The sequence below is a fragment of the Danio rerio genome, chromosome 9 (genome assembly GCF_052040795.2).
Source record: "Danio rerio strain M-AB ecotype USA chromosome 9, GRCz13ab, whole genome shotgun sequence".
Classification (NCBI taxonomy): domain Eukaryota; kingdom Metazoa; phylum Chordata; class Actinopteri; order Cypriniformes; family Danionidae; genus Danio; species Danio rerio.
In genome coordinates, this window is record NC_141029.1 from 41,504,463 (window position 1) to 41,521,365 (window position 16,903).

At 34.3% G+C, this 16,903-nt stretch overlaps 1 protein-coding gene and 1 long non-coding RNA gene across 10 annotated transcripts in view; one reads left to right on the forward strand and one right to left on the reverse strand.

Moving 5' to 3' along the window:
- erbb4b (erb-b2 receptor tyrosine kinase 4b) overlaps positions 1 to 16,903 on the reverse strand; it is a 655,930-nt gene that overhangs the window by 365,841 nt on the left and 273,186 nt on the right. For 2 of the 6 annotated variants that reach the window (XM_087268194.1, XM_087268192.1), the window contains exon 1: positions 14,871 to 14,896. The exons of the other annotated variants lie outside the window; for them this stretch is intronic. The gene's annotated coding sequence lies outside the window, so the exon portion shown is untranslated. Of the gene's footprint in view, positions 1 to 14,870; positions 14,897 to 16,903 lie in introns of those variants that run through there. 6 annotated transcript variants of the gene reach the window in all.
- LOC141376181 (uncharacterized) lies at positions 1,474 to 9,136 on the forward strand. Of its 4 annotated transcripts, none has more exons than XR_015499770.1 (4): positions 1,474 to 1,575; positions 1,765 to 3,940; positions 6,206 to 6,347; positions 7,662 to 9,135. It is a non-coding gene; the product is annotated as an uncharacterized LOC141376181 (long non-coding RNA). The 4 variants fall into 4 exon arrangements; XR_015499769.1 differs by having other exon boundaries at positions 1,485 to 1,575; positions 6,206 to 6,296; XR_015499771.1 differs by lacking the exon at positions 1,765 to 3,940 and having other exon boundaries at positions 6,206 to 6,296; positions 7,662 to 9,136.

Below are 16,903 nucleotides of genomic sequence, written 5' to 3' on the forward strand. Positions count from 1 at the left end.
GGCTCAGGAGCTGCTAATTGTTTAATCTTCAAGGAGGTCAGTTTCCTCACAAACACAAATTAGCCGTGAGCCCGGAGCCATGGGAAATTAGGCCTCAGGCTTCTTTTCTGGCACTTTCACAGCGAGAACTGTTTTTTTTTTTCTTTCTCTCTTTTTACTTTAACATTTTCTGCTTCCTTCCATCTCCTCCTTGCTCTCTTCCCCCTCTCACTGTTTCCCTATCAGGAATCGATACATCGCCTGGGACATGAGAATGAAGATGAAAGCTGAGTAGATTTCTTGGAAGACCGTGTCACTGCTAATACACGATGAATTACTTAACTCACCGTGAGGAAGAAATGCAAGCATTGATCTTGGAGGTGTTTGAGGTAATTGAATAGACTTACAGATATCTCAGCTGAACATAGGAGTCCGGTTCGTACAGCTGCCGATGGTGATGCAACAACACAGACTTTTAAAGACATGTGATTTCAGAGCACATGGATGTACGAGACTTTTGACAGTTTTACCTCAATTGATATGCTAATATTTTGTTCTTCACAATCATCTACAGAAACTTGATGCAGTTAACCAGGCCAACACATCTCCGTTGAGATTTCCTTGACGAAAACTAACTTAGAAGTCAGACTTTTACTGAACATAAAATTGAGTAAAGCTGTTGTTTCTTCTAAAGTGCCCTAGGATAGATAAAAGACAGATCAGACCTTTGCTGCTATAGTAAAAATACAGGGTCAAATTCAGGTTTTCCAGGGTGACAAATCTAAATATTTCTGATTGGCTACTGCATTCAAAAGTACAAAAGGAAACCATTGTGATTAGTTATAAGGTTTAATACTGCAAAACAAAACAAAACTATTCTAAATAAAAAAATTTAGGGTTGGTACAGTGGCTAGCACTGTCACCTCACAGTATAAAGGTTTACTAGATTAAGCCTAGGGTGGCTGGGCAAGTTGGCATTCATCGCATGTCCGCAAGGATTTCTTCCAAGTGCTCCGGTTTTCCCCACAGTCCAAAGATATGCAGTATAGGTAAATTGAATAAACTAAATTGTCTGTAGTGTATGAGTGTGTGAATATGTGTTTATGGGTGTTTCCCACTACTAAGCTGCAGCTGGAAGGACGTAAAATCAAAAACTATAGAATGTACAAGACATGTCCCCCGTATAGTTTTGAATGGAGAAAAGTGTAAACTAAACTGACGTTTCTCAGACGGAAAGCTTGGGTCAGACGTGTACTTTTAAGATAGTTTAGTGATCAACAAACACACTTGAATCTCAGCAAATTTTTGCTTCACAGGCATAAAGTTGAAATCCACATAAAGCTGAAACCTGTACTTAAAATGAACCAACTGCACTTGATAACAAACATTTTTTGGTTTTGTAATCTGTATTAAATGAATGCAAGGCACAGTCCATCCAGTCAAACTCACGTCACTGACAGCAACTATTCAAACACCCACAAACTTGTAAACAAAGAGTCGCTGTCATTTTAGGAGCAGATTCGCCATCAGAAGAGCAGCGCAATCAGGCGACGCATTATACAGAGGATGACAATGTGTAGAATGGCCATAAAAGAGGTTGGTGTTATTATTTCGTTCCTTTTGAGTGCGCATTAGCTCAGTCAACCTGTAAATATTTAATTTTATCTGGACAAATATAAACTAAGTTTATGAGACAGTTGTTTCATTGTATTGGTGATTCCAAATATGTAATGTAACCGTAAGCTTGGCTAACAGTTTTGAGGAATTTGATGTTTCCCCATTCAGACAGAATGCCCAAGAATACTCCCCGAGAGGCATTTCAAAGATGGACTCCGAGTGAAATGACTTGCCTTAAAGGGACTTTGGTAAAACATATGCTGGAATAGTTGGCGGTTCATACCACTGTGGTGACCTTTGAAGGAAAATTAATGAATAAATGAATAACAATTTAACAGCTTAAATGGATAGTTCAACCCAAAATGAAAATTTGCTCATTATTTACTCTCCCTCCAGGAGTTCCAAATCTCACTGTTTCTCTTTTCTTCAAAACACAAAATAAGACATTTTGAAGAAATAAACAGCGGTTTGTCTCTATGTCACCCCTACCAAGACGCCGTCCTGGGCGATTGCCGATGTTGCCTATGCCTAAATCTGTCACTGGCTGTTGTTATTCTGGTTGGGTTTGCTTAGTATTTACTTCAGGATCACTGAAGGCAACAATACCATGTTTTCACAGCGGTATAATGTTGCAATAATGTACTGTGCATTTACACCCTGGCTATATTCATCTAAACCAGGGGTGTCCAAACTCGATCCTGGAGGGCCGGTGTCCTGCATAGTTTAGCTCCAACTTCTTTCTACAGACCTCCCTGAAGGTTTTTAAAGAGGTTGATTAAGTTGTTCAGGTGTGTTTAATTGGAGTTGGAACTAAAATATGCAGGAAACTGGCCCTCCAGGACATCCCTGAACACTAACCCTAAACACACGAAAACAACATCAACATTATACCACACTTTGTAAAAAGCTCACTCCCAGACACTAGACTTCTCTGACAGGGGATACAAGTGTCATTGAGTGTCCGATGTGGAAGTATGTTGTGAGACTACTGTACAGGAGGTATTATTATGGATTGTGGATGGCGAAATTTAGCCAGATTTTTAATTTTTTTTTTTAAGGAATTACTTTAAAACATGAATGCTGTTATGAATGTATTAAAACATATACTTGTTTGTTGTGAAAATTGGTAATAATGACAAAAAAAATACTAATTTGTGAATCTCCTGACTTCCGTGTGCCGTTGTAGATTGTGTATTCTGTGAAATTTTCCTACCCTGAGGTTTCAAGTGGTCCTGAAACATCTCTGTTTCAAGGGCTATCTAGCCCTTACCCATAGACCTACACCTTCAAGCTAAAGAGAATCGGGACACTGCTAACCTTTTATGTGAATGCGCAAAATAAGGAGAAGGGCTAGAATTGGGTTTCATTCATTCATTTTGTCGGCTTAGTCCCTTTATTAATCCGGGGTCACCACAGAGGAATGAACCACTAACTTATTCAGCACATTTTTAAGCAGTGGATGCCCTTCCAGCTGCAACCCATCTCTGGGAAATATCCACATACACGCTCATACACTACAGACAATTTAACCTACCCAATTCACCTGTATCACATGTCTTTAGACTGTGGGGGAAACCGGAGCACCCGGAGGAAACCCACGCGAATGCAGGGAGAACATGCAAATTCCACACAGAAACGCCAACTGACCCAGCCAAGGCTCGAACCTGCGACCAAGCGACCTTATTGCTGTGAGGCGACAGCACTACCTACTGCGCCACTGCGTCTTCATTAAATTTAAGTTCAAAATTAAACTAAATTAAAACCAATAGCAAACCTGTTTTCATTTAAACAGGTCTCATTCCTGCTTGTCATTTTCCAGTAAGAAACTGGATAATGGATGGATGGAAAAAGGATGGATGTTAATTGCATGGATCCTGTCTACATACTGATGGATACTTATATTCACTCAATGTGTGAGAGCACAACCCACTATAGGCCGTGACTTGGACCAGCTTCCATTTCTTTTAAACAACTGATTAATGACACTAATTATAAAGAGCTTGACACCTATAACATCTGTGACGAATTCCACTCATTTAGGATTACTTGCACTCAACACACCAGCATTAATGAGTCCTCAGTCTCCTACTAACTAGAAGCAAACATACACACGTGTACCTGAAGGGTCGAACCTGCGTGTGCCATAATTGTTATATACCCCTTGGCTCTAGCAGTTATGCTTCCTGACGTCAAATTAGGCACTAATGAAAAACAAGTCACAACGAATAAAGCTCAAGCTCAGCAGACCCTCCATCTGCCACCCACCATAATGAAGAGACTCCGAGAGGGAACAAACTGCGGGACGACTTTGGAAACCAGCTTTGAGACGGGAGATTTCCAGAACGTGAGTGGGGGGGGCTCCTGTCTGTCTCTCACTGTTTCTCATTATAGCAGTCCAGACACTTCACATCTGAGGCTCACGAGTCTGCCAGAGGACCACACAAAATCAAGCACTGCGAGCTTCAACTGGCCCATCGTTATAACTCAATTTCTTTTAAGTGGGCCGGCGTGTGCTCTGACACTTTATTGCTGTCATTACCGAAGGAGCAGGGTTTTGTCCAGGCTGACCTGGGCTGATGTGTGAGGAAGCATATTGGGGTGCATTTCCCAAAGCCTTTTCACACAGAACAGATTTTTATCCTTTCCAGTGCTCTACTTGTATGTTTTTCAATATAAACATGCATTACATAGATGTGTGTGACTGTTACGCTCACGTTTTGCATATTTTTTAAGTGCTGAGCAAGTGAACAGCACTTTTTTTAGACACGTGTCAAGTTAAAAGATCTTTAACTTTCACAAGCAGCGCCGCTCATCACTGTTAGTTCCATAGCAGTGGATTAATCAGAAGAGTTTGAAGGCAGGGCAAGCATTGCAAGTTTCTGTTTACAGGTGATCAGTAGGTATGTCCGGATACCCTCATGCTTTATGCTGTACTTTTTTAAAACCATTTCGAACCAGGCCAAGATTAGGCAGTATACAGTTTGCATGGTTTTAACAAACAAACAAACAAAACAAATAACTGGTAACATCATTCATCCATCAAAACACATATACAATGCCAGTAAAAAACTATTCAGAACATCTACAGGCCAATGTTTCAACTCCAAATCATTTCAAATCTTTTTAAAAGCATGTTGTGAAACAAACTCTTTAATCTGCAACTTTGTTTGGAGGTTTATTTCCTGCAAAAAGGTGCTACATATTTAAAAGTCTTTTTTTCCCCATTTCAAAGTGCACCACTGGTACAGACAATAAATAAACTACCTGAGACCAAAGGCTATAGCTAGAGACATTTTTTTTTTTTTTTTTTTACAAATGTAGGTTTGGACATTTGAGGGGAGTTAACCCAGAATAAATTTAAAAACAAGATATGCCATTGCTTGAGCCTATAAGTAAACTAAGCAGACCATCCTACCCAAGAGTACAACACACAATGATGAGTGAGGGATTTGAGATTTGGTATAAACCTCAGCACAACATGGTAAATAGTGTCTAAATGCAAACTCTAAGAAGATGCATGCATATAAATAACATTGCCATAGTCCAACACAAATATAAAAGGGGCAGCAACAAGCTTCTTTTTAGCATCAGGCAAGATTTAATTTTAAAATAGAAGTTTAAAATCATTTATCATTTTCATTCTCACCAAATGCTGAACATGAATGCCACAGAAAAAGGTGTTATCAATTAAAATTTCAAGACATCTGCACTGGGACACAAAATCAATTTTTAAAACCTCGAGTAGGAGTAATAGAACAGCGATTTTGATGAACTTGTTTTGACTTGGAAAAAACACATGTCTAGAAGCAAAGCTTTTACATACATTATATATATATATATATATATATATATATATATATATATATATATATATATATATATATATATATATATATATATATATATATATATATACACAAGTTTATTTTTATTTTACAAAATAATAATTTTTAGATCTAAAATTATGTAATAATAAATACACATGTTGCAATGCGTCAAAATGTTGCAATTTATGCAGAATTTGAAAATTGTATAAAATTAAACCTACAAAAATAAATGATTATTTAAATCGCTTAAGAAATAAAATAAAATAAAATAAAATAAAATAAAATAAAATAAAATAAAATAAAATAAAATAAATAAAATAAAATTAAAAATAAAATTATTTCGAAAATTTCATTAAAACATAAATAAAATATAAAAGATAAGATAAAATAAAACAAAACAAAATAAAATAAAAATCTGTTTGTTTGTTTTTCAGAGCAAATATTTAGATCACTAAGATTGTATGAAGTTTCTAAAGCTGGCGATGGTGAGGGTCTGTTCTCTGTCTGTGTGTACTTGGCCCTGGGCTCTTCCTCCCTGCGGCCCCTGACACTGCACTAATATTATCTGAGTGGAGTGCAAAAGCCTTATTGCTTTCCTCTTAATCTCATTTGAAAGATACAATGTGTGTTCAAGATTAATGAATAAAGTAATATTGCTTGAAAATAATCATGGCAGTAAATCCATAGGTTCTAAGCTAACTTTGACGGATGCATCTGTTTTTATTTGAGGAATGAAAACTGTGCACATTGTGACAGCTTTTTCTTTTTTTTTTTTTCGGTAGTAGTACAGCAGGAGCGGTCAGACTGAAGCAGAGGCTCAGCGGAGACTGTGGCAAACTGAGAAAAGCCCTCAGGAAATATAGGGAAGAAAAGGCAAGAAGGATATGGTGCTTTTGCTGCCTCTGCTACACTTAAAGTAGAAGGGTATAATTTGTTTGGATTCTTCCGAATTGAAAACAATAGATAAATGAGAGAACTATAAAAACAAACCTACAGACCAGAGAAAAAAAATATGAATATTAACAGAACAAAAGGAACAACAAATATGCATTTTTATAATAATAAAAAATACAAAAATACATACACATTATTATTATTACTGTATTATTATAATAATAATAATTATTAGTAGTAGTAGTACCAATGCTGTTATTAGTTGGTTTTTGGTACAACTACTGCTGCCACTACTGCCACTACTACTGCTACTACTACTACTACTACTACTAATAATAATAATAATAATAATAATAATAATAATAATAATAATAATAATAAAATGAGCAATATCACATTCTTAGCAGTGCAATGTGGCTGTATATCAGAATTGATGGGAGGCGTGCATTGGTTCGAGGCCACAGGGCGAATGCCTTAGTGTCCCACCAGTGACAATATATCGCACAACTACAAGTGTGATATTGCATTTATACAACAATTTGACGGCATAATTGTGTATGAAAAAAAGAAAATCAAACATGGAGAGTCTCAAAAACCCTGCACGAGGAACTACTTCTGCCACTCATTCACATGTGCAGTCAGAACAGCAGAAACCGTTGCTTAAAACACAACATCATTTTAGAACTAAAGTATTTGAATGATTCTCTAGCAAAATATTTAAAGTCATGACAAAACATGTTATTTTTACCCCAAAAAAGCCAAAGCAAAGCAAACACTGGCATATAACTATGGTGTAAAAACAACACTACAACATACAAGAGAGAGAACACGACTTAAAATGTCATGTACCTGTTGTATAATAATTTGATCAGTTGTAGTTTAAAATTACACTGGGTTTTTCCTCCTCTGAGGGCTTATTATTAACAACATCAATAATAATATTAATGATAATAATAATAGTAATAATAATAATAATAATAATAATAATAATCATCATCATCATCAATATAAATATCTACAGTTTAACAATTAAAGAAAAAAAAAAAATATATATATATATATATATATATATATATATATATATATATATATATATATATATATATATATATATATATATATATATCTTTTTCGTTGTTATTATTTTGCTTACCACATTTCCAGATTATTGCTTGTTTTAAGGAAAAACTCACTTAATTTTGACTTATTATTTTGTAAAACAAAATAATATTTTTCACTTGTCTAGAAAATGCTTCTTCATTTAAAGGTTTGTAGATTTTTGTACAAAAAACAAGACAAAAACTCTAAGTAAGAGTACAACTTTTTTTTTTTTTTTTTTTGCAGTGTACGAGAGTACAAACGCCCGTAAGCCTTCACTCCATCCCATCATCTGGATACTTGATAAAGAGCAACACTGGGAAAAATGATAGTAGAAGAGGCAGAGACAGACTGAGGCTTTTAATAAAGAAGTACAGCGTGATTTCCCTCACCTGAAGTGATCCTGTTACACTGAGAATTAAACTTTGAGATCTGATTAGCATAACCAAATACAAAAGCGCTGGCGGTGCGGAGATGGGCATCCAGAGCTGAATAAATCAGATATCATCGGAATAATGCATAGACTGTCTCTCATTCTCCTTCACAGCCTCTCCATTCGTCTCCACATTTATTACATGATGCACAGCGCTTCCTATTCACTGTTCTTTTACATAATAAGTGGCAGTTCACACAGAATGCACTTAAAACTGTCGAAACGGAATCATGTTGAATGGAAGAAGGGTTTAGAGGTGTGAAAGCTTTCATATAATCACTGTTAACAGCTGCTAAATACTGTCAGAGATTTAACCATATATTGCTAGCACAATTCAGAATAAAGTGCAAAGAAACCAAAAGTACTGCATCACAATGAATTAAAAGTAACATTTTGTAGAAAGGCACCTTGACCTTCTTTGCTTTCAGGAACTTTGAAGCATGAGAAAAATGAAAAGGAGCACTATCCTGCTGACCAATTTGCCCTCTCCTGTGGTTTGTAATGTAATGGGCAGCACAAATTGATAGACTGTTGATGTTGCCATCCAGTCTGCAGATCTCTCACACCCCCTTACTGAATGTAACCCCAACAAATGATTTTTCCTTTACCAAACTTGACTGATTTCTGTGGGACTCTTGGTTCCATGTAGGTTCCAATAGGTATTCTTCAGTATTTGTTATGACTGGGATGCAGTTCAACAGATTATTAATCAGAGAAATTTACCTTCTACCACTGTTCCTAATGATCAACTAGAAGTCAAGTTATTACTTGTTGCTCTTACAACTGGAATCAATGACAAGACTTTTGTCAGGTGTAATTTAGTACTTTAGTAACTTCAAACAACTTGTAAAATATGACCTCTATTATGGACAATTTTAAGGGCTGTAAACAATAACAACGATCCTGACATATTTCCTGTTTTACATTTTAAATTTCCATAGCTTCTGAGAGTCCAAAAATTTCCACATGTTGATAGATAACATCAAGTTAAGACTGAATTGCCTCTTGTTTAAGATATGAAATAGTTTGACAAAAAGCAGGAAATGTTCATGGGCCAATGAAATCACCACATTGAAAGGGTCTATAGAGGTTGTTTTCTTTTTACAATGGCATTTTATTTTTTTCAGTATGTCCCATTTATGCATTGTAAAAAAATACATGACTTAAATATTATAGAAATCACTACTTTTGTCTGTCTCTTTCAATGTGTTTTTTGCTGCTTCTTTTAAATAATTTGAGAAATTATTTATATAACATAATTTTGAAAATAAATTGGAAGCCATGTTCAATCCGTTTTTTGCTAATTTTGTATCATATATTTTTTTCAACGTTAGAGTTTGCAAATGAAACAACAAATATAAGTTACTTGCTGTTTCTTTATAATTATTTTTGAAGACAATTATATGTACAACTATTTTTTATATTGTAAAGTCTACAATGTCCGATTGATGCAGTTTAAAAATGCATTTTTTTGTTAATTTACATATTAAGTAACAAATTAATTTAGTTATTTTTTATTATTATTATTTTTTACTTTAATCTGGTTTTGTAAGATTAATGAGTGTGGTGTGGGTGTGTTAATTTTACATAAAACGTATACTGTATTTAAGTATTACTACTTCAACATCTAAGCATCAGTTCAATATCTTATTTCTTTTTTTTTTGCTATTATTTGTGCAATTTTCTTGCATAATGAAAATATTTCCAAAGCCATTTTTATTACAAGTTTTTTAAAGCTGCCCTATAAAGAAATCTGGGTATACCAAGGCATAGAAGAATAAAAAGAGATCAGTACATGGAAATGGGCAAAATATGAACCTCGTACACCACTGTTTATTTGTTCTTATGTAAATTCCACAAGTGTAAAACCCCAGTGGACAATGGGCCAATCAGAAGACAAAACAAACTGTGATGAGACAAACAAGTCATGCCTTCCTCATTTGCATGTATGCCTACTTTAGGTCATTCATCCTAACCTGGCGAGCAGCCACGTCATCAAGAGAACACGACTTATAGGCAGCTCTGAAATCATAAAAAAAAAACTCTGAGATCATTAATATGCATGTATAAGGTTGCGTTTGATAAGCCAAACGTTTTCTTGTGAGATTGGTTATTTTAAGTGCATATTTCAGCATATATTTCACTCACAATGTATGTGAGACTTTTATTTTAAAACAAAAGCCCCGAATTGATTACTGTCCGTTAATAGGCAACGACAGCATGAAGCATGTTCAAACTTGCCTCAGGATGCAAAATGCAAGATTTATAGATAACATATTTATTCATCTTCACTCCGAAGAGGCATAAGATATGTTTAGTTAAATCTTTTGTTAATTGATCATGTTTATTGTCAAATTTTGTTTGTATGATATTTAGACTCCTGAATTGTGTCAAATCACTCAGCTCAACTGTCATATGTTCAGGGTTGATATTAATTTCTGGCTGTGTTTTCTTGGACTGTAACTTTAAACTACAACATGATTCCTCTCTATCACCCTCTTTTGTCAAGTTTAATTATAATTTACCCTTTACCCACAACAGATCTGGAGAGCCATATAGGTTGTTACTTCTATAGTGTTTATATTTGTCATTGTTCAGTGGCCCAACAAAGCGGAGCTCATTAATATTCATGACACGAACCATCTATGGTTAATTAAGGATCTTCTGATACTATAAGTATTTTATGGAGTAATATATGAGACTATAAAAGCATTTCTGTGGATTATTTAAACTTACCTAAGTCAAAAACCTACTCTGTAGATATCAGAGAACAATTTAACTTATTAAACCAATGCAATTTATGACACCTTTAAGCAAAGTAGAAGCAACAAACAAAGTAATAAACAAAAATCTGTATCTTAATACTAATTAATTCAGTTTAATTCAGAGTGTAACCTGCTGTCTATCATTTACTAGGAACTTATTAGTGTAATTCAAAACACATCAAAGTATATATTTTTTTTTATTGCTTGTATCCCATGTGAATGTATGTGCACATGCATGTCCATCCAACTAGCTCTCTATTAGTGGGCCGTTGCCCTTTGAAGAGCCCATCTCTGCCTCCTCATTTTGAATGACATTTTAAATTTCAGGTGAGCACCAGCAAAACATTGACCTTTCCGCCCGGAGGCCTGCGGAATCGATAATCAAGGAATTAAGTGAATTAAGGAGCGCCGGGAGCCACGGCTGGAATAATGTTGAGGTGTAATGATAAACCCAATGGCTTGTAAGTAATGCTCCATCAAACCGCGAGTCACAGAGTCTTATGTTATTAAAAAAAAAATCCGCCACATTCTTTCACGACGATTGCTCACCATTTAAGTCTAGACATGTTAAGTGTTACAAGTAGAAAAGCGGGTTTCTATATCGTCGTCTCATTGAAGTGGCAGCTAATCACAGCACTCGTAGGTTGTTAATGAGAATGAACCGAATCTGCGTTAAGCATCATTCCTACCCATTAAGTCTATTATTTAATTCAATAAAAGTGCACAAGCTTCATGCTTGCTGGAATGAGAACGCTCCATTAATGGAGTTTTGAATGAATTAGTGCTAAATAGCAACATTGGTGCTGTTCTTGGATGATTTGAGATATTATACAAGTTATGTACAGGGTGCAAAAGAACACAAAGATGACTTGTCAGTGGAAAGTTTTAAAGTCACGGTTTTGTATACAGTTGAATTTAGAATTATCAGCTCCCCTGAATTATTAGCCCCCTGTTAATTTTCCCCCCAATTTCCATTTAACAGAGAGAAGATTTTTTCAACACATTTCTAAACATAATAGTTTTAATAACTCATTTCTAATAACTGATATATTTTATCTTTGCATTGATGACGATAAATAATATTTTACTAGATATTGTTCAAGACACTTCTATAGAGCTTAAAGTGACATTTAAAGGCTTAACTAGGTTAATTAGGTTAACTAGGCAGATTAGGGTAATTAGGCAAGTTATTGTATAACGATGGTTTGTTTTGTAGACATTCGGAAAAAAATGCTTAAAGGGGCTAATAATTTTGGAAATAAATAATAAAAAAAATAAAATGAAAATAAATAAATTAAATTAAAATAAATAGAATATAAATAAATAAACATAACAATAAAAAAATTATTAATAACAACAACAACAACAATAATAATAATAATAATAATAATAATAATAATAATAATAATAATAATAAATACTAATAAAAATAAAATACTAAAAATAAATAAAGCTCATTTCTGTTGAAAGCTTCATCTCTGCTCTTGAGAGTTAATGTGAAACCAAAAGTGGTCATTTAAAACCAGATTGTTGTGATTTGACCGCCACTAGTGTGCCTTTGCTTCCTTTTCCGCTTTTCTCCTCACTTCATTCGCAGAGCTCAACAGCTTGTCACGACCTCTCTGAAGACGAGCCTTAATTGCTGTCTGAGCCCTGTTAAATGGCACGGTACATTAAGGCATTGGTAATTTGCAAAACAATACTAAAACTCATTTGAAGAACGTGCCCTCCATCACATCTGGTGTGTAGTCAATCTGCCGGTGTAGGTGTGTAGATACACTTCAGACCAAATGAGGTTACTGAGGCTCTCAAATGAGCATTTCTGACTGGATCACTACGTGTGGGAGGTGATTTGCCTGAAAATTGGATGATAATCATTTGAAGGTTTAAAGGGGGAAAAAACAATGCAGAGGAAATGCATTAAATAGTTCACTCAAAAATGAACATCCTGGGATCATTTACTCGCGCTCATGTTGTTTTCAGCATTCTTAATTTTCCTTAGGTTTTTTTTTTTATTGTCTGATGAAAACCTAAAAGGGGCATAAACTGACTAAAATCATGTTGGTTGGTTATTTAGTTCATATATTTATTTAATTGCTAATTCAATTTATTTATTTATTCATTTATTTAATTATTTTATATTCTTTTAATTTCATATAATTCTTTAGTTATTTTATTATTTACTTAATCATATATATATATATATATATATATATATATATATATATATATATATATATATATATATATATATATATATATATATATATACAAATTTATTTTTATATTTTCAGACAACACAATACCCGCGTTTTAACATCAGAATCAAAATTTTGTGATATAACCTTGATTTTGCTTCGGGTTTCCCCCACAAGTTTACAAGGGGCGGTTCATTCCGCTGTGGCGACCCCTGATTAATAAAGACACTAAGCCGAGGGAAAATTAAATGAATGAATGAAATTAAAGCATTAGTCAATCTGACCAACTGTCATTTTATAAAAGAAAAATGCTTTAAATGACAACATTTTATTTTCAATTTGGAAGTTGTTAATTATATTTATTATTTGAAGTGTTAACAAGGTTTTTATTTTTTTTAAATAAAAAAAATAATAGTAATAAAAAACATGGCAGTTCATTTCGCTAAGGCGACCTCTGAAATAGAGGGGTGGCACAGTGGCTTAGTGGTTAGCACTGTCGGCTGGGTTGGTCTTGGGTTGGTCACTGTCAGTTGGCATTTTTGTTTGGAGTTTGCATGTTCTCCCCATGTTGGCATGGGTTTCTTCCGGATGCTCCGTTTCCCCCACAGTTCAAAGATATGTGCTTTAGACGAATTGAATAAATAAAAAACATGCATAAGTGTGTGTGTGCATGAGTGTGTATGGGTGTTTCACATTACTTGGCTGTGGTTGGAAGTGCATCCGCTGTGCGAGACATATTCTGGAATAGTTGCCAGTTAATTCCACTGTTGCTCTGAAATAGAGGCTAAGCCGAAGAAAAATTAATGAATGAATTAATAAATTAATAAAAACATTTTAGTAAACCCATGTCTAAAATGAAAATATTACCCTGAAATAAGAAATAATAATAATTAAACATTTATTTATTTAGTTTTGGTTTGGTTGTTGTTGTTGTTGTTTTAATTACTGCCCATAAATCACACTGCTGCACAAACAATGTAGAATTGCATTTAAAAGAGACAAACTAAATGACTAATAATGCTATTTATTTATTTCTTAATTAGCCAATGAATCACTAAATTGCATAAAAATCTACAATTTATTACAGTCTGATGATTTTTTTTCCTTTCAGGGGTTCAGTTTTTATAATAGATTCTGATACTTCATAAACAACCATAAAGAACTAAGTTTTCCAAAAAACAACAACTTTTCTCTGTCTATGAACAAGATAAATAGATTAAAATACATGATCATTTTGACAGATAAATAAAAATAAGCTACACTGCAGCATGCAGTAGAATGCACAACAACTGTAATGTAAATTAAAATGCATAGAAATGCTACAGACATTAAGGCATCAACATTTTACTTCTAAATTTACCATAAGGTTAAAGCAATCTGTCATAAAAAGGTATCATTAAAAAACATAAACATAAAAAGTATACCGTACAAAGCAAATCTATTCCGTCAACTATTCAGTCAAAACCAAGCTGGCATCCGATGCTTCAAGGACATAATATGATCAGGGAGTTGAGTTGCTGGCCAGGCCAAACATTTAAGAGCACATCTGCTGAAGCTCCATCTGGACCCGTTCAAATCAGCCTCGCTCTCACTGACCCTCATATAAAGTCAACTTCAGCTGGAATCGCCTCAGATATTCACTGACTCCAAAATCACATCAAACCAACTAACATCACTACATTCCTACAACTCTATTCAAGACCAGGCAGAAGGAGAGACTATTAAACACTGAGATCAGATCCAAGTTATCCACATTGAGGTTAAAAATGGCTGGTGTAATAAACTCTTCAATATGAAGCTGTATTGAATTAAATACATTTGTGAAGGACTCTGTGTCACAGTGTAAAACTAAAAGACACTGTGACTAACAAACACACATCACATTGCACTCACTTTTAAACATGGACCTTTGTGTTATTTGTATTGTGCATGTGTGTGTTTGTGTAATGTGTATATGTTGTTTTTTTTTCTGTCCAGATTAGCATTGTGTTTATGTAAAAATTTCACTTATGTCAAACTTCATTTATTAACCAAACATATAGTGTTTACATATACTTACCAGTTTCCTATTCTCAGCACCAAACCTGTTTAACTTTCAAACAAAGCCATTTATACAGATTTTTCCCGCCTTTACTTTGGAGCAGCCATTTTCCATAACATCATCAGGGTCACAACCCCCTGGTCAGTAAATAAAAATCACAGTTTTGTTGTTTAAATTTGTATTGGTTATTTGTTGTGTTGTATTTTGAGTTTTGTATGCATATTCATTTACTTGCATTAATTTATATTTCTGTTGAATGTCTTTTTATGTATTTTTTGTCTACATGGTAACCCACTACCAGTAAAATGGTTTAACCCATGGGCGGGGCCAATACAATAAAATGGCCCCAAACATTCACTTGGTGTGGGTAGTTGTAGGAGAAGGTTGTGTTTGTATCGTTAACAGATTTTGTTCAGGTCTTTTACTGGATTTAGCTGAACAAGCCTGTATATACATTGTAAATATTGAATAGTTTATTTTTCTTTATTGTTATTTTGTCACTTTCACCTGTTTTGCTGGATTTTTGTTTTCACTTTGTGTAAATAAATCACTCTTCACTTTCACCAGCGGCTTCTGTGACACTTTTTTGCCTCCATCCACCCGGTCAATCGTAACACTCTGTAATGGTCAGAATTAATTCGAATGAAATTACATGGTGCCATATTTATGAATGAATGATTGAATGAAGCGTTACGGTTGCGTAGTGGGTAGCACGAGCGCCTCACAGCAAGAAGGTTGCTGATTCGAGGCTCGGCTTGGTCAATTGGCATTTCTGTGTGGAGTTTGCATGTTTTCTCCCCTGTTAGCGTGGGTTTCCTCAATGTGCTCCGGTTTCCCCCACAGTCCAAAGACATGCGCTATAGGTGAATTGAATAAACAAATTTGGTAGTAATATATGTGTGTGAATGCAAGAGTAGATGGGTGTTTCCTTTATGGGTAGTGGCTGGAAGGGCATCCGCTGCGTAAAACATATGCTGCATAAGTTGGCGGTTTAATCCGCTGTGACAGCCCCGATTAATAATGGGACTAAACCAAAAAAAAAAAAAAAAAAAAAAGAATGAATGATTGAATAAGAATTCATGTGAAGTAACAGTTTTTTTGTCGAATCTTTTTGGTCAGTGCAAAATAATGAAACATTTTTGTGTACTCAAACTTTGAAAAAAAAAAAATACAAATTTCAATGCTAGCTTATGATAGCTTGTGTACTGAATGACCAGTTTGGGAGGGGATACATCATTACAAGGATTTTAAGTTACATAATAATAGTCCTTTTCTCAGTAAAGAGTAAAGCATTACTTTAATAAAAAAGGGTAATAATATTTGAGATACTTTTCTGAAAATGTAATGCAAGTTACTTTTTAGTTTAGTTAATTAACTTTTAAAAATTATATTGCTGAATTAAATTAAGCAGTCACAATGAATCATGTAGTCAACGAGAGAATGTCTTTTAGTTTGAACACATTGAAAAAAGGAAAGGGGGATCGTTATCAGTGATTTTACTCAAGACAAATAGTACAAAAGTAGCAAACACATTATAAACTTTCAATGAACTGTGTATATGGCATGTACAGCAACATTATGCTAAAATATTACATTTGACGCATTTTTTTAAGGTAAAAGTAGGTGTAGATTATATGGAGTGTTGTTAAGTGCAAAATGTCTCTGTTAAAAAAAGAGAAAAAAGTACTGAACGAGATCACAAGATTTATAGATAGGTGTTCAGCTCAATTTAATTGTTTAAATTGTATGCCATATGTTTTATTCATTCATATATTTATTTATTTTACATTTTCAAAATCAATACCCTATGTTGTAACTTTTAAAGGAAAGAAAGAAAGCAAGAAAGCAAGAAAGAAAGCAAGCAAGAAAGAAAAAAGCAAGAAAGCAAGCAAGAAAGAAAGAAGCAAGAAAGAACGAAAGCAAGCAAGCAAGCAAGAAAGAAAGAAAGAAAGAAAGAAAGAAAGAAAGCAAGAAAGAAAGCAAGAAAGCAAGCAAGCAAGCAAGCAAGCAAGCAAGCAAGCAAGCAAGCAAGCAAGCAAGCAAGAAAGAAA